Here is a 27,837-nt window from a genome sequence, read left to right as displayed (position 1 = left end):
GTGTTTTAATAAGTTTGCCTTTCTTCACATCTGTATTTATACCTACTTAGCTGTAGTATTTGAATTGGGGAGTGGTGGAGTATAGATTCTGTTAGTGAAGAATATCAATGTTTGGTTTCATTCTGAATTTGAAATAAACTTGAATATTCCTTGAAATTAAAGATCAAAATCATAGTAAATACATTTCACTTCAACTAAAGTACATAATTCTTTCTCAGTGTTGACAATTTAATTTTTATTATACTTTAACAAAAAATAGTCTCACTGAAAAGCATTTTGAAAATAAAAAACAAAACATTCATCTCAAGATATATCAAAAAACCATCACATTCAGTCAGTGATGTAGGTTTCCACCTTCTTTGCCTTGTGTGTTTTTTCTGGAAGGAAAACACAATCAACACAATCAACAGCATTTTACAAAGCTTTTCTGTTCCAATGCCTGAGTCCATTGAGGCTTACTGACCAGTTCTATTCACTATACTTTGTAGAGTCTTGCCTCCTTTTTTTCTTTTTTTTTTTTTTTTTTTTTCTTCTCTTCTTCTCCCTCTGTTGCCTAGAAGGGAGACGAGGTCTAATCTCAGTCCAAATTATGCAGATGGGCTCTGCTAATGTTTAAGAAAACTTTGTGGAAGGTCATTGTGTAACAGTGAACCCCAACGAGGGCTCATCTGTTTGGTAGTCCAGAAAGGTTTCTAATCTAACTGTGTCTTACTTTTATCACTATAATAATTTTTAATTCAGTTTTAATGCACATTACGTTGTCTTATTTTTCAAGAGTGACAAAGTAACATTTTGAAGTGAAATCATAACTGACTAAAAGCCACGTCAACAGTGTTAACTGAGATATTGCATTTAAATTTCTTTAGAAGGAATTAATGAACTGTACATTAAAAGTAAGTTTGTTACTGCTTGAGATATCAGCTATTTTTGCTTGTAAACTACTTATCAGGTAAATTATACTTCATTGTATAAAGCCTTATGACCTGCAGCCAGCAAGCAATTCTGAGGGCAGTAATGGATATTTCCTGAAGGTCAAATGCTGTAAGAGAACCTGTGAGCTACTCATTTGAGTGGAGTGAAACTTGCATTTCCCTGTTTCAGTTCTCTAGCAAAATCCAGCATCATTTCAACATCACTAAGCATTGAGAAAATGGCTATTACATGCACTGAAACCACAGTCATAGTATTTTAGCTTCTTAATATTATTTCCTCATATATTTTCCAAGATATTTTTTTAATTTAAAATTACAAGTAGGTTACAGTGGGTGCAGTTTAATTCCCTGTACATAACTTTTAAGTGTACCAGTTTATTCTTTTTGGCCTCCATCTGCTGCCCCAGAGGACATGGTATCACATCATGATGATACATCATCCCTATGCAGGTACCTCAGACACCCCAAAAGTGTTAGAGACACAAGATCCTTCACTCGCTCTTGTTTAGGCAAGTAATTCAAGACCTTGGTGTCTGAATCTGAAAATGAACCGAATTTTGTTGGAGATACACATATACTCAGTTTTTAGGTTCCTAACCCTGAAGGCATGGTCCTGAAGCACTTAAATTCCCTATCAAGATGTTTTAAAATTTTCTTGAAACATTAAACCTCCTAAAAATTCCTTTGACTTAAGCACTTGTCCTCATCAAATGCCCAGGGAACCAATGCTGTTTAGGGACCTACCAAGCTGGGATACAAACAGTCTTAGTCATTTTTTGAATCAAGGTATTTAAAAATGCAGGACTGTTTCTGTTCCTGCCCCTTAATTATTGCAGTTGCCGTTTTCTGTGCCCTTTCTAACTCCACTCTGTCTTTCTTGAAATGTGGAGAAAACACAACTACACAGTAGTCAAGATGTGTACACTCCAAGGTTTTCTACAGGAGCAAGATAACAACATCTGTATTGTTTTTAATCCCTTTGTGATGGTGCCTAATGTTTTATTGGCTTTTCTTGATAGCATACAGAGCTGACATTTCCAGAAAACTGTCGATGTTGACCCCAAGGTTTCTTTTCTAGATTGTGACTTCCAATTCAGAGTTCAGCAGATGTGGTTTAGAATTCTTTTCCCTAGACACATCATCTTACATTTATTTACATTGAAACTCAAGAATTTGGTATGACCTGAAAACTTGGAGATTTCACTGCAGACTTCTACTCCAAGTCATTGATGAAAATGTTGAATGAAACCAGTCCTCACATTGATTTATGGGTAACCTAGTGGTGATGCTTTTCCATGCAGAAAAGTAAACTTGCTTTCCCTCCTTTAACCTCATTTCTAACCAGAAAAAGAGCTTTTCCTGTTACAACTTACTTTCTTTACTGAATTTGATATATAGAGACTTACCAAGGACTTTTTCAAACTCCAATTATATTATGACCATCCTATCTCTCTTACCCCCTTGCTCTTCAAAACTTCCTCAAACATCATCAGAGTTTTGGGGGTGATTTCCTTTTACAGAAGCCATTCTGATTCTTTCCTAACAGACTATGTTTATGCAAGTTTTCATGATTTTATCTTTTATTACTGACTCTGCCAGACGGATACTCGGGAAAGAAGCCAGGCTTACTTGTCTGTGGTTCTGAGGATTCCCCTCAGATACCTTCCGATACCTGTGAGTTACATTGGTGACCTGTCAGTCCTCTGGCACACCTGCAGATTGTGTTGACAGGTTACATACTTTGGCCTCTGCTTCTAAAACCTCACGTTTGTGTTCCTTCAGAACTCTGTGGTGAATGTCAGGCAGTCCTGGTGACACATTAACATTGAACTTACTTACCTGATCTAACACTTCCTTAAAACTTATGTAGCACTTCTGACTTACTTTTTACAAAGAAAATATCGGGTGTGGGAATCACCCAACACCTAGCTGTCTGCCTGGTTTTTATTTTAAATACTCTTCTATTACCTTTTAATTTTCAGTACCAGTATCCTTGTTCGATTTTGATTAAGGTCCAACTTGTTCTTCCTGTGCAAGTTCTTTTGTTCCCCTTCCTAACATCCTAAATGCCTCATCTCTCCAACACAATCTCATTCATGCATTGAAACATTTGATTCCCGGCTGCGTCCTAGGCCTCACATGTAGGACTAGAAATATTTCACAGAACCCTATGGTGGAGCTCCAGGATGTTGGTTTCCTGGATTGTAGCCTGAATTTAGCCTCTAGAATGTTTTTCCTACACTCCCCTATATCATTAATGATATGGAACATAGACCATGACCACGAGCTGCTTTACTGAACATCTTGTGAAGTTCATTGTGTTTTCACTCAGTAGGCAAGCTACCATCCTGTTTTCTCAGACATCACAAACCCATCTGTCTATACCTAATAGTCAAATCTCCCACTACCATCACCCACTTGAAGTACTCTTCTGATGTGAGAGCATCCCCTGTATGATAAAAAAAACCTAGTCCTAAGAGCAGAATCCGGAATATTTATGCTGTAATCAGTCAGAATAAACCTAGGGAATTTCTCACCATTAGTTTTCCGATCAGTGACACTTTCATGCAAAATGGCATAGCATACAACTTTAAGAATGGGTACATAAGGGTGGGTAATACACTAAGAAATAACATTCTGAACACATAAATTTATTAGGAAGAAACTGTAGGTCAGATCCCCTCAGGCTTAAAGAGGTCTAAACCCCAGGTCTCTTCCTTGGTTTAAACTGCAATTACTAAGAATTTATACAAAAGGTGATCTCTGTTTTGGAGTTTTGGTGGAGGTGGGGCTGTGTTTTGTTTTTTAGGTAGTTGTCCACATAAAGCAGAACAGAAAAAGGGTCTAGGTACATAAAGTACATAAATCCCCATGAGTTATGTACTCCTTATGAGACTGAGGTTAAGGGTGCTAAACCACTTTCAGGGGATTTTAGACCCCCAAAACCAAGATTTTGACAATTACTGTTATTATTTATTATTCGTTTACAGAGATAAAAAATTTTATCTGCCTAGCATTTCTTTGGACTAAAGCCTTCATGTTAGATAGTCACATAGCTGAATGTAAAGACTAAGAAGTTGATAATTGCAGTCAAGAAATGAGTAGAAATTATCTATCCAGAAAAATATTTCTTAAAAAAAAAAACCCCAAACAACCAAACCCAGAAAACCTATATTAGCTACTACATTTTCCCTGTTGTAAAAGTACTGGAGTTCTTGTAAAGCTGATCTCAGCTATAGATGGCTATACTGGTACAAGTCACATATGTAGTAGAGCCCTTGGAACCCACAGGGCTATAGGAAGTCTGTGAAAGATAAGGTTAGATGATTACAAGATTCAGATACAAGATTCTTTCAGTGTTCAAGCACAGTAAATCATTTGTTCTTATATAAAAAAAAGTCATACAAACTTTTGCATATAATAGTGATAAGGTAACTTTTTAAGGAATTATTTGAAGATGTTGAATATTCAGGCATGGTAAACATTAAAAAAAACAATCCTTACCAAAAATAACTAACCCATGTTAATCATATGAATTCTGGGCTAATATATTGTGGTGGTTTAAGCCCAGTAGGCAGTTAAAACATTAGTTTGTTATCAGCATTGTTTTGGTCACAAATCTAAAACACAGCACCATACCAGCTGCTATGAAGAAAATTAACTCCATCCCAGCCAGGCCCAGTACAGATATAGATACATACACATGTATGTTTGTATATCCAGAACCATATTCATTAGAAAATGTTCAAATTTAGAGAAGTGAACAAATATTGTGATATATGTGGGAACCCATACAAGTTTGTTTGGATTGGAATTCAGAATTTTTTATGAACATTATATAAAGAATGTCTTATGCTTATAAGCATTTATAAGTTTATAAGAATGCTTATTAGAAGTGAAAATTTCACAATAATGTGTCTGTGCAAGAGTAAGCACTTACCTCAGTAAATTAAATTTCTCTTCCTTCTTCTATCCCCATGGCCATGAAAGTTCTATTCATCAAGTCTAGAATATATACTACATTGTCATGGATGTAACTAAATTGAATGGTTCAAGACTACTCTAATACTAAAATATATGCACATTACATTTTTATAACAGTATAAATTGTTCATATATTTCAAAAAAAGAGCTATTCACAGGTAATTCTTTAGTAAAATGAAAGCTAAATTCATCAAATATGTTCCTGTCTCTGTGAACAATCCCCTGAGTTTTACAAACGTACAGCCACTGTTTCTTTGTACCAGATTTCTCTCTCTTGGTGTACCTAACTCTAAAAGGAAAGTTGCAGTAATGTCTGTGACCTCCTTTTAAGTTGCTTAATATAAAAGTAGCAGTGACTAAGTCTCATTGCTTTGTCTGGGCCATTTACAGATGCTAATGTATTCTTATCTAGCATAAATGTGATTAGAAACGCACTAGGTAAAGGAGATTGATCTCTGCAATAGTTAATGAAACTGAGCTGAAGAACAGAAAAAAACTGCTGCAGATCCAGTTTTTGCTGTCCAGAGTGTTGTTCACCCTTCTCAGACCACCTCATTTACTACATGTATGACTGATGTAGGATCATGAACCACCTTTACCTGGCAATAAAGGTTATGAAGCTCAGGATGCAGTGAGACTTTGGAATGTTTTCAGAACTCTTCAACACACTTTTATTACTAATGGTAATACAGTAATCTAACTTTTATGAGTATTAACACAGCAATTATATTTCCAAAATTTTTACCTGTAGTTTTACTGTCAAAGTGAATTATATTTAGTAAAACTTGGCTAATAACACAACCAAAAGCAGTGTTAAAACTCAAATTGCAGTACACGGAAAAAACAACAGCTAAAGAAATATCAAAAAGCAAAATCATATGTAGCAAAAATATTATTCATCTCTAATAATGTAAACCTCTTGTACATATTCCAGACGTGGAGGCAGAAAACAAGCAAACAAGAAAAAGTGATGTACTAGAGGGGAAAAGTAATGTCTCACAACAATTTATTTGGCAATCAATAGAGAGCATAGGCCTTACCCTGTTTAACAACTAATGAAACATTAGTTTAAAGTGCCCAGAGACAAAGAAATTTCAAATGCAGCCACAGGTTGCCAAGAAGTAAAAGTTTCTGCATTTGTAAGGTTGTTTCTTCAAACAGAGAGGTGGTTTTAAGGCAGTAATTCATTCAAGGGGTTCAACGGACACCATAACTCATGAAAATTTAGAAATGTCAGGTGTTTGTGAGATGAATTGCTGCCTTACAGCAATCTCTAATTATATGTTATAGATAACCTAAATGAAAGAAAACCACAATTAAGAGTAAAAAAAAAGTGTGGATCCTGTTCTATTTATAATCCTGAATACAGCATATATGCACACATATATGCACACATATCAAACAGTACAGGAAAAAGTATTTCTTTTAACTGGTCTAAAACTGCTCACTCATAAATTTCTCTTTTAAGTCTGGATTTCATTATACTTCCTCTGTCTACAGATTTGATGAAGCATTTCATAGAATCATAGAATGGTTTGGGTTGGAAGGGACCTTAAAGATCACCTAGTTCCAACAACCCTGCCATGGGAAGGGACACCGTCCACTAGACCAGCTTGCTTAAAGCCCCATCCAACCTGGCCTTGAACACTTCCAGGGAGGGGACATCTGCAACTTCTCTGGGCAACCTGTTCAGTGCCGCACGACCTTCACAGTGAAGAATTTCTTCCTTATATCTAATCTGAATCTACCCTCTTTCAGTTTAAAGCCATTACCTCTTGTTCTATCACTACATGCCCTTGTAAAAAGTCCCTCTGCAGCTTTCTTCTAGGCCCATGTGACAGGTACTCTCCGCCACCCGCCACCCACCCACCCCCCCGCATCGAAGACTGGGGCTGTTAACATGGTGATCACTGCCTTTTCACTCTTCATTTTTGCCTCTTTTATGCTCTGCTGTGCCTGCTGGCAGCTGCACACCGTGGCCAAGTGCCAAGCACCCCGCACCCAGCAGGGCACTGCATGCCCGGGCACACGCACCCCTCGGCAGGGGGAGCAGGAGGAGCAGGGCCCCTCGGTCATCAGACAGGGCCACGCAGCAATGAGACACCTTGGCTTGGAGAAGCTTCTAGATCATGACCAATGATGACCACAGCTCAGATCCGAACCAGGGTATAAATGGGCTGCAGCTGGAGACTCCCTTGGAGCGGCCTTCTCAGAGCAGTGGGTCTGTGTTCAAAACCTCTCCCCTCAGGTTGGGACGCTGCCTGAGGAAACTTCCTGGGATTGAGGCCCTCACCTCCTTCAGGTGAGTGATTTCTTCTGGATATGTCCTTGAGTGAGCCGTTGCCTCCCCCACCCCAGGTGAGTGATTACATCTGGGTACCCACAAGAGGGAGATAGTTTCCCCCCTTGTGAGTGAGTGTGTGTGCGCACTTTGGATCATCATTCTTGTGTGTATTGACATGTAGTTAACAATACCCCAACCTACACCTCGAACCTGTTATGTGTTAAATGTTATTGAAGTGTTGATTGATTTTGGTTTACCCCTGTTTCTTGTTGGTTTCTGGTATGTGGTTTTGGTTGCTATGTGCAATAAAGTTGTTTGAGCTTGTCCTTCATTTGGGTTAGTTTTAGTGTACCTCCATGACAGCACCCTTCAGGTACTGAAAGGCTGCTATAAGGTCTCCCCAGAGCCTTCTCTTCTCCAGGCTGAACAACCTCAACTCTCTCAGCCTGTCTTCACAGGAGAGGTGTTGCAGCCCTCTGATCATCTTTGTGGCCCTCCTCTGGACTCGCTCCAACAGGTCCATGTCCTTCTTATGTTGGAGGCCCCAGAGCTGAATGCAGTACTCCAGGTGGGGTCTCATGCGAGTGCAGTAGAGGAGGAGACATCACCTCCCTCGACCTGCTGGGCACACTTCTGTTGATGCTGCCCAGGATATGGCTGGCTTTCTGGGCTGCAAGCACACATTGCCAGGTCATGTTGAGCTTCCCATCAACCACCACCCCCAAGTCCTTCTCCTCAGAGCTGCTCTCAATACATTCTCCACCCAGCCTGTATTTGTGCTTGGGATTGCCCTGACCCAGGTACAGGACTTTGTACTTGGCTTGCTCAACTTCATGAGATTTGCACAGGCCCACCTCTCAAGCCTGTCAAGGTCCCTCTTCATGGCATTCCTTCCCTCCAGCGTGTCAACCACACCACACAGCTTGGTATCATTGGCAGACTTGCTGAGGGTGCATTCGATCCCACTGTCCATGTCGCTGACAAAGATGTTAAATAGTGGTGGTCCCAATAAAGACCCCTGAGTCACTGGTCTCCACTTGGACATCGAGCCATTGACCACAACTCTTGGAGTGTGACCATCCAGCCAATTCCTTATCCACTGAGTGGTCCGTCCATCAAATCCGTGTCTCTCCAATTTAGAGACAAGGATGTCATGTGGACAGTGTCAAATGCTTTGCACAAGTCTAGGTAGATGATGTCAGTTGCTCTTCCCTTATCCACCATTGCTGTAACTCCGTCACAGAAGGCTGCCAATTTTGTGAGGCATGATTTGCCCTTAGTGAAGGCTGTCACCAATCACCTCCTTATTTCCCATGTGCATTAGCATAGTTTCCAGGAGGATCTGCTCCATGATCCTGGTGGGCACAGAGGTGAGGCTGACTGGCCTGTAGTTCCCTGGGTCTTCCTTTTTTCCATTTTTAAAAATGGGGGTTATGTTTCCCCTTTTCCAGTCAGTGGGAACTTCACTGGACTGCCACGACTTCTCAAATATGATGGATAGTGGCTTAGCAACCTCATCCACCAGTTCCCTCAGGACCCATAGATGCATCTCATCAGGTCCCATGGACTTGTGCATCTCCAGGTTTCTTAAATGGTCTCGAACTTGATCTTTTCCTGCAGTGGGAGGTTCTTCATTCTCCCAGTCCCTGCCTTTGCCTTCTGCGACTTGGGTGGTGTGGCTAGAGCACTTGCTGGTAAAGACTAAGGCAAAAAAGTTATGGATTCAGTTTTCATGTATATTTTGCAACTCCTTGGCAGTACATAAGGGCACCCAAGTGGCAGTTAATTATAATAATTTCCCTTAAAGGTTTTTTTAAAGTAGCAAGACTGCTGTAAAGCAGCCTTTGTGTTAATGTGAATCTGACCTATATGCACCGGCCTTTGTAATTTACTGAAAGCTGTCCACACTGAGACCGACAGATCCTTATGGGACTCTGTAACACTAAGAACATATGGACTCCAAACAATAACATAGAGAATAAGTTTGATTTTTAGAAGAGGGTGTGAAATTATATGAAAAAAAAAATCACAGATTTCAGAATAAATTATTTGTCTATTTGCTTTTAGCTGTTCCTCACCAGAATTTAGGGGTACAAGGCTGATGCTTACATATCTCTGATGCTCTCTGCAGGGTTGTGTCTGACTGTACCATATAAATTTGTCACTGACTGTTTATTATGTTTTGACTGAAAGACTTTTGAAGGAGCCTATGCATCCCCTGACACCCAAGAGGTTATCTGGGAATCAGATGAAAGCCTGCTCTGTCATCTGGAGGTGGTGTTCTTCTCTGCTGGCCCTCATCCAGCAACACTGTCTTTCCTGGCAGTTTAACTCCAAGAACTATGCTACCATAGCAAGTGATTATGTTTATATTGTATAGAACAGGGGCTGCTGATAGAGTAATACAGTTTAAATCTTTTCTTTTTTATTACTTTAAAATTTGGGCACAAGGCAGATTGTGAACAATGTATGTTCTCTATTAAAAATATCACTTTTCCTCTTGCAATGTTAGCTATGCAGTGCCAAGAAACAAAGGAAATACTGTTGGAGGTCAGCATATATCCCTTACTCTTAAAAGATTCTGCCCTCCTCTGTTATGTATTCATGTGGAAGAAATTAAATCTTCCTAAATCAGGAGGATTATTTCACATGATATATAGAACACAGTAAGGGAGGAATTCCATATGTGCTGTGAGAACAATATAAAATCTTTCATAGATTCTTTTTTTTGATGGCTGAAGTGTACTCCTAAATGCGCCTTATCCAGTTGATTATTTGGTCCCATTACTTTGATCCACACTATCTTTTCATTATAGGCATATTAATTAAATTTTGTTTATCCATCTCATTTTGAAACAAACAAACAAAAACCCCTCTTGAAAATTAGTGCTGTTGGTAGAGTTTGGGCTAAACAAGAAAGATACTTTGTAATCAGGAAATTCTTCATTTTCCTGTGAAAATCTGCTCATCACAGCAGGCTTTTTGTAATGTCAAAAGGAGGAAAGAAGGGGTTAGAGATGCTTTACAGTTTTCTCATGTTGCAAGTGATGGTATGAAACATAAAGACTATTTAGATCAAATAAAATTTTGATTTCTGGGTGTGTTTTACAATGATGTCAGAAATTGCCATAGTAACTTGCATAAGCAGTGTTTAGATTTCAGTGTGATTAAGTACTTTCTATATTTACAAAAATAATTATTATGATGAAATGAACAGCATCAGTGAACTGTTTATACCCATGCTCATGGAAATAAGATGTGGAGAAGCTTTTATAGTAATAGATAATTACATTAGTCAGAGTGACTACTCTAAATGTTCTAGAAACTCAGTCATTTGTATCCATATGCATTTATTCCATTCAAAAGTTCATCAAATACATCACAGAAACAAATCAAATTATGGCTGTTCACCTGAAGAAGTTTATAAAGCAAAGCCTCCATTTGTTTCATTTAAATTTATGCTTTTAATTTAGGATCTGTGAGGCTGTTGTCTCTCCCCATAGCCAGCGGCGACCTCAGGTCTCAGTTCTTCTCTGGAGGGTCATTGTAGCCTAAGGGCACTTCACTCCTAAATGTAATGCCTCAGATCTCTAAAGTTTGGTGGGATGAATCTGGACTTTGGATTTTGCAGCTGGGATTGTCAGTACTGTGACAGTACTGTGACAGCACTGTGCAGGATCAGGCTCTCAGCTTTGCCCTATGTGAAGTCAGTGGAGCTCCATATGGTTGTAACAGTTTGCCCACAGGCTGCCTATTTAAAACTGAGGCCTGAATATTATCCTATCTCAAATCAGTGGGGCTCTGTGTTGGTTCATTAGCTCACAATGTGCTGCCAATTTGAGGATTGGGGTTTTAATTTGAACTTATTTACAAGCTAAATTTCTGCTGAAACTATTATTGTTGTTATTTTTTGTACTGGTTTGGGGATTTTGGGAAGAATTATGATAAAAAACATAGGAGATCTAAAGACAAGACTGATGAAAAAGGACAACCAGGGAGTAGAAAAGTCAGTCTTTTCTTCTCCTGAAACAGTCCTTTCCATATATCCACCTTGTCTTCTTTATCTGCCTGCTCATTTGTGTTATGAAAGAAGGTGAGGCAAAAATATTACCAGAACAGCTACAAACAATAAAAGCAGATGTTGCAATTTAAGCTATAGCAGCTGTTTTTCCTTACCCTGCCTCAGCCACCAACTAAGTTTAATCTCTCTTGATTCAAGAGGTTCAGTATCTAAGTAGTCTACCAGCATCAGGCATATTCAAATCACTCATTAAAGTAATTTCCGTCAAGCAGCTTCTGAATACTTAGCCAAGTATCATCAATCAAGTGCTGTCAGTCTGAGTCAGCTTCAGCTACTGTGCTGACTCATGCTACTGATTCTAGATGGAGTGAAGATGCCAACAAGCATGCATTGGGTATGTCAAGGAAGAGAGTTGTAGAAGGAAAACATTTCCTCCCTGACATTGAAAAGAAAGGGAGTTGAGTGGATTTGATAATCTGGTAATAACCTGTTGTGTGAAGCAGAAGACTGTTCAGGATTCTGACTTAAGCAGAAAGTGTGGGAGCTGTAATGAGGTAAAAAGGCACAAACCCCTGAGTTTGTTGTTGTTCTGTTTTTGTTTGTTACCCCTAAGCAACCAGGAATCCAACAGTTATGGAGCCAAAAAGAATATGAATAGAGGAACATGTTTCTAGCACACCTAGAAAGAAAACTAAGCTGAAACATGTTCAATTTCCCCCTTCTTCATTTTATTTTCATTGAACTAAAAAAAAAAAAAGTAAAAAAAAAAAAAATTGAAGACATATTCTCACCAGGTTGCTACAGAGCTCAGGCATGACTGAGAAAAACACTGCAACTACAGAGTTACAGTCTTATATATGCACATGCTTGTTTGGCTTCTCATCACATTACTCATATTTTTTACTTCAGTGACATGGCTGTGAGAGAGATGAAGAGCTTTTTACTCCTCACCTCCCCAGGCCATAGATAACCTAATGGGTAAAGTTCTTACTAGAAAGAAAAAGGCAATTTGGGATTGGATGTCCTCAGGATAAGAAGAGTATTGAAGTCTGGCATTTACATTGTTTAGATGAGCTTCATACCCTGTCAGTTGTAAGAAAGACAAGTTTCACAAAAAGACTGTATGCTTCAGATTTCTTGTCTTCCAGAGAAGGACTATACCTAGCTTCTTCAGGTATAACTTATCTAGCAGGAAACACATTCTAACTGTCTTCTGGTTATAAACGTAAACCTAATATTATTTTAATATTTAAAATATTTTATTTCATAATTAATAATGATAATAAATTAATTTGAAAAGAAAATTAAGATCGTAATGCTATTTAATTATTTGAACAACAACAACAAATAGTAAGAACAAAAAACCATAACAGCATTGACATAAAGTATGGAGAATTTGTAGAAGGACATCAGAAGACATACAAAATTAATGTTCTGTTCATTCCTTCATCTGTGCTGCTTTTAGTTGCACACACTTTTTTAGTTAGGCCTGGCTTGCCTCTTGTGCTCAGGTTCTGTTCTGGCTTTGTGATTTTCTAACCAGGTTAGTGTAGCGTATGATGAGCTCTAATCAATACCAAACAGCTGCAGTCCCCAAAAAATTGTTTATCAGATAGGGACAAGATGATCCAAAAAAAAAAAAAAAAGTGGGAAAGTCAATCCCATTGCTGTTGTGCCTATTATGATATCTTTCTGGATAAATTATCATAAAAGAAGAAAGGGCTTCTTTTCATCTCTTTTACATTGTCACAATAGTGCCTGGGAAGAAATTCAAGAATCTGTCCCCATATTTAGGTACTGTATTTATGATTTTGTAGAGCTAGTTAATAAGCTAGGCATCTTTCCCTTGAAAATCACAAATAGGGGCCAAGTTAATTAAGTGTTCTGAGGCAACAAGCCAAGGGCGAGTTCTGCTGAACTTAAGATGAATTGGATTAGGAGCACTGGCAAATCTGCTAACATCATTCTCTCATATCTACCTACTCAAATATAGAAGACTTGAGGACCCACTTCCAAACAAGTTTAGTGACTGAAGTTGGGCAGACAGGTACATTTTTAGGAACTTCATCCAACATGTGTGTGTTTCTGTATGGATTTCTGGATATTCATTTTAGGTTCCTCTGTTTTGAAATCGAGCCATGTGTGGTGTTTGGCAGCGTTTGACAGATGTATCACATTCTGTTAACTTAGTTGATTACTTTGATTATTTTATTGGACCCAATATATAGTTGTTAATTTACAACTGTTACAATTCTTTCCAAGAGGGTTACTTACAAACTTTCAATTTGAAGTATGAAGCCGAAATTCTAATTATTATTTAGAGTTTTTTCTTAAGACTTTTTAAATTTGAATTATTTATAATTTACGTTAAATGTTTTTCCAATTAACAACAAAGCAGCAATTATTAGTTTCCATAGTTAACAGCATTGCAGTTATTTCTGACAACAGTGATACTGTATACATGCAGCAGCCAATTAACAAGACACTTAAAATACTTGCCAAATGAAGATTTTTTTTCAGCAGATATTGCAGGTTAACACATATACATGAAATACGCCCCCTGATTATGTAGCAGCTGAGAAATAAACAAGAACATGGAATTAATCACGGGTGGGAGATCCTGCTGGAATTTGGATACAGGAGCTGTGCTACACCACTGTCTATCAAGTGACTTAGACCTTTGACTATGCTATGTGGTGACAAAAATTTACTGTTTGATACACAAAAGAGGTATGAAAACTTCATTACTCAAAGTAGGTTAATTTGATTCCTATGTATTTGCCTTCAGCTGATTACTGCAACTCCTCTTTCAGTGGGGGAGAACTAGCCTTCTTTCTCCCCCTGATTAATCCATTTATGTTATGAAACTCCATGTGAAAAGTATGTCAATGTGGCTTGAGGATTTTTTTTTTTTAAATCTCTAATACAAACTTAGAACTTCCATTCTAGGGTTGCATTGTTGTAGACCAAGAGAAACTTCACTAAATTCAGTGGTCCTGATTCCCCTTTCACTGACACTTAATTGATACGAGTGTCACAGTCAGATCATAATCATGGCCTCAGTCTGAGAAACTGTAAATTTAACTAAAATGTGCCACTGTGACTGCCTAATCTGTCTGGTCTGTCTCTTTGCTTCTAATGTGACATCTTGACATCCATCTCTCTTCCAATAATGTTCTGTCTCTTGTCTAGCTTTTGCACTCCTCTCTGGAAAACTGCTAGTGGAATGAAACTATTAAAAACTGTCGGAAAATAACAAGGATGCCTCAGAACACTATTCTATCCTTCTCAACTAACTAACAGTACTTCTTCTGTTACTATCATGTGGGTTTATGTCAAAAAAAGACATTGGTTAGCCAAAGCTATAAATGATTCCTCTGCTTCTTCATCTGGACAGCAGGCATGCAATTTATGTATACGATTACTTACACAGCAGCACAATATATGCAAAGCATTTTGTGTTGCAGAGATCAGTGTCCTATCTGAGACAGTGAAGAGAATAAACTGAAGGGGCAATTGACAAAATATGACAGTACATCTTGGCAGGAGCAGATATGGGCTGGCTAGTGTATGACGAAAGCTTTGTACATGTCTACTTATACATGAACGAAAACACTGTATGTAAAATAAATGTATACATAATATAAAGCATTCATCAAACCATGAAAACTTGTTCCTACACAGTAATAGTCACCAGCAATGCTACCATTAAAGCTCCATGTGTTCTGCTTTTAAAACTTAGGGGTAATAAAAGCAAGTAATGATCTGTTGGAAAATGTTTTTGCCTTTTCTCAACCTCTGAAGTTAACCAGAAGTATATAAACCTCAATAACTTAACTTTAAAGCTTATTTCTGTGACTTTTTCTAGTAAGTCTTGACTGATGTATCCTGGATACATATGCATGTATTGTTTTATGCACCTGACTGAGTAAGTAAAAACATAACATTTGCAGAATGATTCAGGATACAAGATGATCACCAGAAGTTTCTTATGTTAGATATTGTGAAATAGAAGTAGTAACACTAGTAAACATACATGCACCATGACTGTTAATTAACAAATTTTCATTGAATTAAAACACTATATGTTACATAAATTACCACAAATATAGTAAAAATTATGGATATTGAGGATGTATGTTGGTCATTAGTCAGGTACCAATATTTCTCTTGTCAATACATGCCTTACTTATGTATATTTGACTCTATGGGATAGGAAGTACAGGAGAGGAGAGGAAATTAAACTTTCCAACAATTTACCATAGAATCATAGAATGGTTTGACTTGGAAGGGATCTCTAAAGATTATCTACTCCAAATCCTCTGTCACGGGCAGGGACATCTTCAACTAGATCAGGTTGCTCAAAGCCCTGTCCAACCTGACTTTGAACGGTTCCAGGGATGGGGCATCTACAGCTTCTCTGGGCAACCTGTTTCAATGTCTCATCACCCTTATCATAAAGCATTTCTAAATCTATCCTCTTTCAGTTTAAAATCATTGCCTTTTGTCCTGCTACTACAGTCCTGGTAAAAAGTCTTTCCATCTTTCTTATAATCCCCCTTTAAATATTGAAAAGCCACAATAAGGTCTCCATGAAACCTTCTGTTCTATAGACTGAACAACTCCAACTCTCTCAGCCTGTCTTCATAGGAGAGGTGCTCCAGCCCTCTGACCATTTTTGTAGACCTCCTCTGGACCTGCTCTAAAGGGTCCCTGTCTTTCTTGTGCTGGGAGCAACAGAGCTGGGTGCAGTATTCTGGGGGGGGTCTCACGAGAGTGGAGTAGAGGGGCAGAATCACCTCCCTCAACCTGCTGGCCTTGCTTCTTTTGATGCAGCCCAGGATATGATTGGCTTTCTGCACATGGCCAGCTCATGCCCAGTTTTTCATCCACCAGTACTCCCAAGTACTTCTCTGCAGGGCTGCTCTCAATCCATTCATCTCCCACTCTGTATTGATACTGGTGATTGCCCTGACCCAGGTGCAGGACCTTGCACTTGGCCTTGTTGAACTTCATGAGGTTCATACAGGCCCACTCCTCAAGCCTTGTCAAGGTCTGCTCGGGATGACATCCCTTCCCTCTAGCATATCAACTGCACAAACCAGCTTGGTGTCATCCACAGTCTTGCTGAGGGTGCACTCAATCCCATCTCTGTCATTAATGAAGATATTAAATAGCATTGGTCCCAGTATGGACCCTTGAGGGACACCATTCATTACTGATTTCCAGTTGGATATTGAGCTGTTGACTCATACATCCTGGTTAAATTGAAACTTATGTGCAACACACATTTCTTTAAGCCATTTTCAGTTGCTATTAATTTTCACTTTCCTCTGGCATTGTCAGTTAAACAGTTCCCATTATTTCACCTAAGGAAGGACTGAATTAAATTGTAAACGTCTCAAAGGTACAGAAAAGAGTTGTTACTACTTCAAGGGTTTTTAAAGATACAAAGGAAATGTCACAGAATTGCAAAGTATGACTGTTGCTTGTGCAGTCTTCCAGCCCAGTGTTTAGAAACATCTAGGAACATTTGAATAGTTTAGTCAATGCTTTCAAATGATATCCATGGATGACTGAGTCTACTTTGGCAGAATAACTCATCATTTCAGCATTTTTTTTTGTGTTAGGCCGAAATGCATTATTGTCCTATCATTATTCTTACATTCCATTGCAAAAATCTAGATGAAACAATTTTTGACCTAACCTTGGTAACAAATACTAAATTATATTTAGGCAAATGCTTTTACCTTTTTTGTTTGTGTGCTTCAATAAAGGTGTCAAACACTCTATTAGAGAATGTTTCTTTGAGGAGTACTGTACACTATCTGTCTCCTCACAGCAAGACCTTAAGAGAATGACATCTAATTTTGCAGTGGTGTTTCTAGACTTAAAGATGTGGATTATGTGTAAAAAAAGATCAGTAACCCCCGCTCCCTGCCAAACCACAAACTAACTGACAAACCAAAACAAATTACGTACCATGCAATTATGCTTAGAAACAATGGTCTTCATAAAGGAGGATGATATCTTGTGGCCAAAGAGCTAAAACAAGTTTAAACTTCTCTCCAATATATTTGAATGCAAGTTTCCCTTTGCCTATGAATATAGAGCATAAAACTGTGTGTGTTGTGCATTCCACCATATAATACAGTGTTGAATTAGATTTGTTATCACCCTTAATGAACCTAAAGAAACTTTTATAGCTCATAAAATCTCTGGACACTCTCATGGGTATGAAATAGCCCATCCCATTTGTTTGGAAACACTCAAGTATTTCTGAAACAGTCATAGGTGTTGATTACACAGCCCAAAAAGCCTTGTTTCAGTACCAGGTGAGAACATCCCCAGAACAGTAAATTTTAGAGAACCAGTCAATGGAAGTTAAGATTCAGAGGAATCACCTCTCTCACCATTAAGCTGAGTGGGATTCATTTGACCTGACTTTATTAATCTAAAGTGTAGATGTCTTCTTTAAGATCTGTTCTGCTCTTAAGTCACCTATTAAGAATACTCTTTTTTTACTGTGCCACTTTTTTCCCCTTTGACTGACTGAATAGAAATCTAAATAGTTTAAATAGGTACATAGATTTAATAGGGATAAATTTAGGTAAAATTAATCTGCCTTTTTTTTTTCAATATGTAGGTTTACTTTCCAGTTTGAGAGACAACTCCAACCTGAAAGACAGAGAAAATTGGTGACCTAGTCAATAGTTGTTCATATCAGGTACTTAACTGTGCTCTGAAATTTACTATATTGGATTTATAAAAGGAAAAGATAATCAGTACTCCTGGTTGGCTCAAGAGTCAGTCATATGACCTTTGTCACCTTTATTTACTGTCATTTCAATGTGTCTCTCATTTTGATGCAGAGAACACTATGCACACTACCCAACAGATAAAAGTAGGTGAAAACTACAAAACTATAAAAACTACTAAATCTACTATATTATTAAGCTTAAAGAATTTTTTTTCAAGGGTGAAAGATTTCTTAAATTTACATCAAAAGCAAAACTTAAGCAGTAAAACAACCACGGGAAGGGAAGGGAAGGGAAGGGAAGGGAAGGGAAGGGAAGGGAAGGGAAGGGAAGGGAAGGGAAGGGAAGGGAAGGGAAGGGAAGGGAAGGGAAGGGAAGGGAAGGGAAGGGAAGGGAAGGGAAGGGAAGGGGAAAGAGAGGAGAGGAGAGGAGAGGAGAGGAGGAGAGGAGAGGAGAGGAGAGGAGAGGAGAGGAGAGGAGAGGAGAGGAGAGGAGAGGAGAGGAGAGGAGAGGAGAGGAGAGGAGAGGAGAGGAGAGGAGAGGAGAGGAGAGGAGAGGAGAGGAGAGGAGAGGAGAGGAGAGGAGAGGAGAGGAAAAAAGAAGGAAAAAAAGAAAAGAAAAAGACAAACTAAAAACCTTAAAGCAGACTGCTTCTCATCCTTCTTGGAATCCTGTGAAAAACTCAATCTGATATATTAATAACAATAATAATGCAGTTTTAGAAACAGTTCAGGTTATTTTCCAGGCCATTTGGGTAAAGTTTATCCAAAGTATAGAGTGTAGCACCTAGCAGGATTCAGGAGTAGCAGCAATATCTGACAAGTGGATTTGAGTATGACTGCAAAGAAGTGACTGGTTTCTTGATGTAAGAAACAAAAAAGTGCTGTTTAAACTAAATAGAAGCCACTTTCATGATTTCTTACCAAAATGGAGAATGGGCGGTTGTAGTAATAGGGAAATAATTTTATTATTTTCATTTCATCGCATCTCATCTCATTTCTATGTATGTCTTTTAGACTGAAATTGCAAAGTCTGGATTTAACTAACATTCACAAAACAAATAACTGAGGCAAGAAGGCATTTTCATCTTCTGTTTTTCCAGCCAGGACTACTGGTTAGGACACCTCTCTAGGACACAGAAGACCCGAATTCAAGTTCTTCCTTAGTTTCAAATCTTAAAAGATTTAAGAAATTTAAACAAAAAAACAAACCAACAAAAACACCCCACCAAAACCCAAAGAAACACTGTCTCTAGAAGTGTTGCATTTCAGACATGAGAGAAGATGCTTTTCTTTTTCCTTTGGTTATGGTTGTAATTATATAACAATTATTATTACAGTTGGGGTTTTTTTATTCCATTGTTATGAGTGGAATGTTGATTTGATAGTGATCTGGTTTTCTAACATTTATTTATACTATAAAAATCTGAACAGGAATTCCTTAGACACCAGTAACTGATTCTTAAATATTATATTTTACTAACAGATATATGTGAGATAAATTTTGCTCAGATAATCAAGGGAATTTAGTTCAGTCTTTAATTCTTATAATCTTGTGCAAACAGGAGAACAGTGTTGGAAAAGGTAGTCTGTCATTACTGGTTTTATGTATCAATCCTGACAAACATTTCCAACAAAATTTGTTTAGCAATTTTAGCCTGGATGTGAAAATATTTTCTGGTAGGAGACTGTATATACAAACTGACGATTTTTTTTTCACTGGAAAATAATCACAACCCTAATTAAAGGGAAAAAATGTTATAGAAGATTAAGAAAAGAACTACCACTGTCTGAGAGACAGGAATTTCTACCAAATGTGCAGAGAAGGAGCCACCTGAGTAAGGGGCCAAAGAGAGAACTAACCACACATCCTAAATGCTAGTCACATTTCTTAAAGTACTTCTGAAAGGTGCTCAGAAACTATGCAGTTGAAACTGGTTTGAGAAAATACGTAGAACTGCCTACATTAGATCATTAAAACTGAGAAATTAGAGAGCAGTAGACACTTCTGTCACCTTAAGGTTCATTATATTTCATTTGAGATACAGTATAAGAACTAGGAGCACAGTCAGTCCTAACAAGCAGCTTTTGTGTTATTTTCCTTTATAAATAGATCTTTTGCTTGAATTTATGGCTTCCTCTTTTCTCATTGAAGACCTTTCAATCTGTGAATAATAAGTTGGGCCAAATAATCCTCCCAAAGACATGAGAATTTTCTCTTAATCTTCAATGGGAACACTTTCAAACTACTAAAGGTAAGTGGAGATTATGTGACAGGTGTTGGTTTTTTTTGTTTGTTTTTTTTTTAATAAGAGTTGTTGCTTCATATTTGGCCAAATCTTGCAAAATGGATTCAGTAATTAATTAGCAAATAAAACCCCATTGGAGCTCAGGTTGGAATTCTTAAAACAAATTTAGATGCCTGCAGATTACACATCTCTATCTGAGACAATAACTATGACCCCTCTTCATAGCCCACGGAGAGTAATAGGAATTTTCAGGTACGATGCACATCAGCAGCAGTGAATATATGTGTATTTATATGAACTGTGTCATACTGTTTCTATCCACTGACTACAGTGGATACTGTACAGGAACCTAGCATGACTAGCTCAGATATAGTTAGTAAGTTAGGTGAGATGAATCCCATTCTGAATGTTAAGGACATTCTTCATTAGAAAATTATGTCAAATTGTACATCATTGAATACAAAATGGACAAGGAAATGGACTGATTTCCATTCTACCTTCTGTCTGATTCTGTATAAAGCTGGCACTATTGTATTTTATTAGCTTATACCAGATTCACTAAATGCAGCTGTGTCATATACTTACTTCCAGTATGTGGGTGGAATGAACTGTAGACATCTCAAAATCTGATGTCTAATTCTCATCTAATAATCCTAGGCTTTGTTTATAGTTAACAAACACAAATAACTTCCTTCAAAGAATGATTCATCAGAACTATTTCAATAGCTGCAAAAGAAATGCAGAGTGATCTTTTAGGAGCCCAATGTAGGAAAAATAAATCCAAAGGCAGTCATATTAATGGGATAAGAAATGTATTATCAGATATCACCGAGCTGCAATATAACACTTTGTACAAAAGAATGGAGTTTCTTCCAGCTTGAATAAGCATTTTCTGGCTATTGCTGAAAATTTGTCGTGAGCATCCCCTCCTCCATTATCCAATCTCATCGAGGCTGGATCCCCCTTCAATACAGACTCTAGTAGCAGCACCAGTGTAATCACTGCTCTGCAATACAGGGAGTCCAAAGAGTCAAAGCTCTTTCTTGGGCTTTTTGTTTCTGGGTGTGGTGTGACTATATACATAATCGGGTGACAAAATAATGCTTACTAAAATAAATAGAGAAGTAGATAGGTAAGTAGATAGATCAATTGATTGACAGATTGACCTAAAAGGGTCTTCATTCAGTCAACTCATTGTTTAAAGGTCTTAAATTAGAATAAAAAAGTAGACGTTGACAGGATAACCTGTATCTCTAGATCTTTTCCTATCCTTTCACTCAATAGTTTACCTGTGATTCCTTTGTCTGAATATCTCCGATCTTTCTTCAGCTCTGAACACATTCCCATAGTTTGTCTCTGGTTTTCCTTCCATTACTTTCTTTAATACCTGTAGATTATTACAGTTCGATTACTAATCTTCCAATGTATTTTTGTGATACATCTGTGAATTGGTTAGATGAGCAGTCAACAACCAAGACAAAGATGATCCTCTAACAAACAAGCTTTACTATATATATATTTACAATTTATGGAAAACTAAGACAGGATACATAAACAAGATACCTAGTCTACTGACCAAACATCCTGGAGGTGCTGGGAGCTTGAAGACAGTATACTGCAGGGCTCCAGGTAGTTTCAGCATCTTCTAGTAAAAAGTACACATTGTTCACATATCCAAAGTTTTTGTCCGTTCTTTGTTCTTGTCAAATTTTATCAGTTTTCCAGTTCTTTCTTTGAGTCTTTTTGTCTACCTGTTGCTTTTGAGCTGCTGCCCATAGGCAAGATTTCAGTTTTATACGTAAGGACACTTTTCTCAGCTTTCCTCACCTTCCCCCATTATACATAAGGAGTTTCAAATAAAAGAATGGGTAGTTTTCTTTTTATTTTGTCAGCAATGTTCAATCATGGATTATTTATGTTAATGGTTGTTCATACTAGCTATAGGCTAACTGGTCTATAGTATCCCCGATATATTTCCTCATGTATATAATTCATTCATGAAGCATGCAAAACTCTCTTTTTTTCCTTCTTGTCATACCAGTAAATTCTGTATCCTAAAAGCATTGCTTCAGTTTTGCTTTACTAAGTAAGATTAACACTTAGGAATCTGTTATGAAGTGACCAATACCAATCTTTTTCCTTGAATATAAGTTCATCTTGTTGGTCTCTGTAGGTCACAGTTTAAAATAAAAAAGGTGATTTGAGATTTACATACATTTCATTAAAAATATTACACAATTCTCCTCCATAGTCAGTTTCTAACATTTCTCACAGTGAAAAAGATGCTTCTCTTTTGCTTCTTAAAATGTTATTAAAGCTCTCACATGCATATGTTGTTGGCATTGATCACACTACCACAATGTCTAATACTGACAGATCAGATGATATTTTTGCAGCAATCATAGAAGCATGTGTATGATTGCTAACTATCTTTGTCCTCAGTTTATTTATGAGGAACGAGCACAATTCCAATGCTGAAGTCATCAAGAATCATGTCCTACTCTTAGGCTTTTGATGTGAAAGTAATTTTTTCTTCCTACTGAAATAATTTCCATACCTTTATATTCCTGTTACTACAAAGAACTATCAGTTCATCTCCCTTTAGAGACAAAAACTGGTCTGATTTATTTTAGTTCCATGAGGATTAATGTGATGCACAGTTTAAAACTCTTGAATGTAGCCCTGTTGCTCAATAAATACAGGATTACCATTGCTGGTAATGGGCCACAGATATCTACTAAGGTACAACACAGACCTCAGGTCAGGTACTGTCTGGCTTTACCTAGATTTGTCTTGGCTGTTGTCCTGGTTTCAGCTGGGATAGAGTTAATTTTCTTCTTAGTAGCTGGTATAGTGCTGTGTTTTGGATTTAGTATGAGAATAATGTTGATAACACACTGATGTTTTAGTTGTTGCTAAGTAGTGCTTACACCAGTCAAGGACTTTTCAGCTTCCCATGCTCTGCATGGCGTACAAGAAGCTGGGAGGGGACACAGCCAGGGGGCCTGACCCACATTGGCCACAGGGCTATTCCACACCATATGACGTCATGCTCAGTATATAACTGGGGCGAGTTGGCCGGGGGGGGGAAGGGATTGCTGCTCGGGAACAGGCTGGGCATCAGTCAGGGGGTGGTGAGCAATTGTGTCGTATATCACTTGCTTGGTACATTATTATTGTATTATATTATTATTATTATTATTACTACCACTACTACTATCATTCTATTTTATTTTACTTCAATTATTAAACTGTTCTTATCTCAACCCAGGAGTTGTCTGACTTTCACCCTTCCAATTCTCTCCCCCACCCCACTGGGGGGGAGTGAGTGAGCGGCTGTGTGGTTCATAGTTGCTGGCTGGGGTTAAACCACGACAACTGTATTGGAGCTTTATCTTACCTTGCTTAGTTGTAACAAGAATTGTTTAATGAGCAGGTGACTATTACCTAGTTTGTTTTACTTTTGTTGAGTTTTGCATACATGTGTGGTATAACACGTATTGCTAAACATGGTAAATATAAAACTATATCAAGTATGTATGCTGTGTAAGAACAAATTATTTCTGCATTGTCACTGAGACACAATGTAAAGGAGGACTGAGCCGGGATAACAGCAGAGTCATTGAAGGTGTTGCTTCAAGGTGTCGACTTGGGATTATCCTAGAAGCCCCAGGGCTATGAGTAACTCACCAGCAGTCACTTAATGGTAGTAATGCAAAATTAAAAGCTGGAAAAACCTGTGTTTGCAGTAAAATTAAGGAAAAAGAGCAAGTATCAGTGGGCTGGAGCACCTCTCCTATGAGGACAGGCTGAGAGAGTTGGGGTTGTTCAGCCTGGAGAAGAGAAGGCTCGAGGGAGACCTTATAGCAGCCTTCCAGTACCCGAAGGGGGCCTACAAGAACGCTGCAGAGGGACTTTTTACAAGGGCATGTAGTGATAGGACAAGGGGTAATGGCTTTAAACTGAAAGAGGGTAGATTTAGATTAGCTATAAGGAAAAATTTCTTCACTGTGAGGGTGGTGAGGCACTGAACAGGTTGCCCAGAGAAGTTGTGGATGCCCCATCCCGGGAAGTGTTCAAGGCCAGGTTGGATGGGGCTTTGAGCAAGCTGGTCTAGTGGAAGGTGTCCCTTCCCATGGCAGGGCTGTTGGAACTAGGTGATCTTTAAGGTCCCTTCCAACCCAAACCATTCTATGATTCTATGATGTACAATGCACCATATGCATTAAAATGAGAGGTAACGTGGAGTTTCAGATCAGTGAAGAAAGATCAAGGTGTAAAGCATGTTATAAAACATACAAAAACGGTCTCAAGCAAACTTTGGAGAGAGGAAGAAGAAACTATGAACTTCAACTCATGCACCCCATCTTTAGCATCATATGGCTCCCAGTTAAGACATCAAAAAGCTGATAACTTCCATAATGTTTCTTACTTTCGTCTGAAACTATCAACCTCAGGACACAGAGGACACTGAAAAAAATACACACTAGAAAGTTTTTCTTGTATAACAGCTTTTACCTGTTGCATTGTTGATAAGATTTGGTTTTCATTTAGACTGAGAGAGAAAGAGTATCATTTGAACTACTTAATAATAGCTCTACTGTATTTTTGTTACGGCATAAAACCTCTTAATTAAGCTAACAATAAATTCTTGGTTTCCAATGTACTGTGTGTTCTCCTCTTTGCCCATAAAAATATTTCGAGAGTAACATGAAAAACTAAAATATGCGGTCAGCTTTCCACTGGAAAGTTAACTACTAAAAGTTTTAGGAAGATTTGTGTAATATATTCAAATCCTTGTCAAAACTGAGAGTGGAAGTATCAGATTGAATGGCAGTTTGTTAGACACTGACTTTACACGAGCTTACACTCACTGCTATCAGATGGTTGGCATCCCATCCACTTGTCAATGCCATCTGAGAAAAGGAAGGGGGAAGGACGACCACAGGAAGAAGAGGGAACACTAGTAAAGGGTCTGAACCTTATTTTCTCAACTTGTATGAAGCTAGTAATTTTAATGTTGATGTATTATTATTTGTGAGGTCCTACATATGAAAATGCAGACCGTTAAAAACAATATTAACAAAAAATGGATGTAGAAGGTGAGGTCTACTGGATATGAAGTTTAAACCACTATAATAGGCTGCTGTCCAGAAGTATCCCATAAAACAGACTGAATCTGACAGATTGATTCCTTCCCTGAGCTCCTGACTTTCACAGATGGAAAGACTAAGTAACTTCACTTCTTTATGGAGATCATAATTTCACTTTTTCCCTGTGTATCAGGTTCAAGTGCCCAGGTGTTGGCAGCAGTGGCTGCCGGGGTGGCCTCTGTGAGACTCAGCCAGTTCCTGCCAGCTCCAACCAACCCACTGCAGGACACAGCTGAGCCCCTCAGCCAAGATGGTGGCACCTCGGGGAAAATGTATTTAAGAAAGGGCAGAAAACACCAGATAGAGAAAAGAGAAGGGAAAAAGAGAGAGTGAGAAACAACAGAGGGAACACCAAGGTGAGAGAAGGAGGGGTAAGTGGTGCCCCAGGCACCTGAGCAGAGATTCCCCTGCAGCCTGTGAAGGACCTTGCACTGGAGTAGGTGGATATTTTCTGAAGGACTTCAGCTTACAGGGAGAGCCCAGATGGGAGCAGAGGGAAGGTCTGAGGAGGAAGGAACATCAGAAAGCAACCTTTATCTGCTGACCACAACCCCTATCCCTCCTGTACCACTTGATGGCGGAGGTTGGAGGAGTTGTGAATGAAGGAGTGAAGTTGAACTTGGGAAAGGGCAGAGGAAAAGTGGTGTTTTAATGTTTTTCTCTTTGTTTCTCACTACCCAAATCTATCTTAACTGACAATAAATTAATTTTCCCCAAGTCAAGTGTTGCTCCTGATGGTAGCTGGTAACCAATCTCCCTGTCCTTATTTCATCCTGTTTTCTCCTCCTTCTCTACTGAGGCTGTTCTGAGCCTGGCCCAAAGTTAATCCACCACACTCTGTTCTCAAGGGAAACAGGACAAGGCATAAAACATATATAAAAATATAAAAGAGGGGAAAACAGGCCAGTTGCCTTTTATTGCTCTCAGGGGAGGTACTAAGGCACCGAAACTGTGTGCAGCAGCTCCACTTCTGTAGTCAGCTGCACAAAAGCTGACCAAATGGCTTGTATGATGTTTCCTTTAACTTCAAGAAAAAATGGTTGAGTGCCCATTTACAAATGGATCAGCCAGGGGCAGTCCTCAACAAGACAAAAGAGCAACAGTGAAACCCAGACTTCTGGATGTGTAATAAGAGGCATTAACCACTCTATCATATGTTTCCACAAGCTAAAGCCCATTGAGATATTATTGATACTGTTCCTGTAGTAGATGTTGTAATGTTCATAACTGAAAAATACGGAGTTATTCTGTCAAAGTTATAAGATAAACTTTACCGAAGCAGTTTTCCTGTTTTAGCAGATCTCATTATCCCTTCTTGCAGGCAGCCGAGAGAATTCAGCCAGGGTCCCTTCCCTTCTACACCTCCAAAGGATTGCGTCTTCTAGTGGGTCTGGCTGGGATGGAGTTAACTTTTTTTCATAGCAGCCCATATGGTGCTGTGCTTTGCATTTGTGGCTAAATCACAATGTTTTGGTTATTGCTTAACAGCCCTTGCACAGCAGCAAGACTTTCCTCTCTCTCCCCATTCCCCTGTCAAAAGCTAATAGTCTGGGGGTGGGCAAGAGATTGGGAAGGGACACAGGAGGGACAGCTGATCCAAACTGACCAAAGGCAGATTCCATATCATATGACTTTCACGTTCAGCAAGAAAAGCTCAGAGAAAGGAGGGAGGGGAAATATACATGATTTTAACATTCGTCTTCTCAAGTAACCATTACACGTGCTGAGGCCCTGCTTCCCGGGAAGTGGTCGGACACCTGCCTGCTGGTGGGAAGCAGTGAATGAATTTCTCTTTTTGCTTTGCTTTCCATGTTACACTGCAATTATCTTGATCCTCAAGTCTTCTTACTTTCCTTCTGTTTTCTTCCTATCCCATCGGAGAGGGCAGTGAGTAAAATGCAGGGTGGGTGTTTGGCTGCTGGCTGGGGTCAACCTACTACATGTGTATACAGCAGATAGACCCATATGTAGTAGGCCCAACATTTCCAAGAAGTACCAGGTTTTTTGCGCAGCAAGAGCATATAACGTAAATCTCTCCTTACTGCTTGCTAGTACCTGAGATAAGGTTTCTAATTAATTGAACAGTTCATCTAGGACTCAATATTTTAATTACTGCAAGCTCCTTTCGGAAAGGTCAGATGAATTATCTTGGATGGCAAGATATGGCTATAGTTCTTGTTTTCAAAAACTATTGTATACTTTCCAAGATAAAGTGCACTACTGTAATCTATTGTCTAACATCACGTTTTATAGTTTATGCATTAAACTTCAGGAATGTGAGGCAAATCAGCTTTCAAGCTAAAGTCAGTAATACTCAAATGATACTGAAGTTTAAATGGAAAGACACAGGAATTAAAATCTTGCTTTTTCAGAACATTTAAGAGTGTAAGAGTGTTGATCAGTCCTCAAGGGTATAACATTCAAAATGTTATGTTATCTTTAGCTCTTAATGAATTA

The sequence above is a fragment of the Nipponia nippon genome, unplaced genomic scaffold (genome assembly GCF_047370975.1).
Source record: "Nipponia nippon isolate SJK-2023a ecotype South Korea unplaced genomic scaffold, ASM4737097v1 scaffold_2, whole genome shotgun sequence".
In the NCBI taxonomy this organism is placed as follows: Eukaryota; Metazoa; Chordata; class Aves; order Pelecaniformes; family Threskiornithidae; genus Nipponia; species Nipponia nippon.
This window is presented reverse-complemented; position numbering follows the sequence as displayed.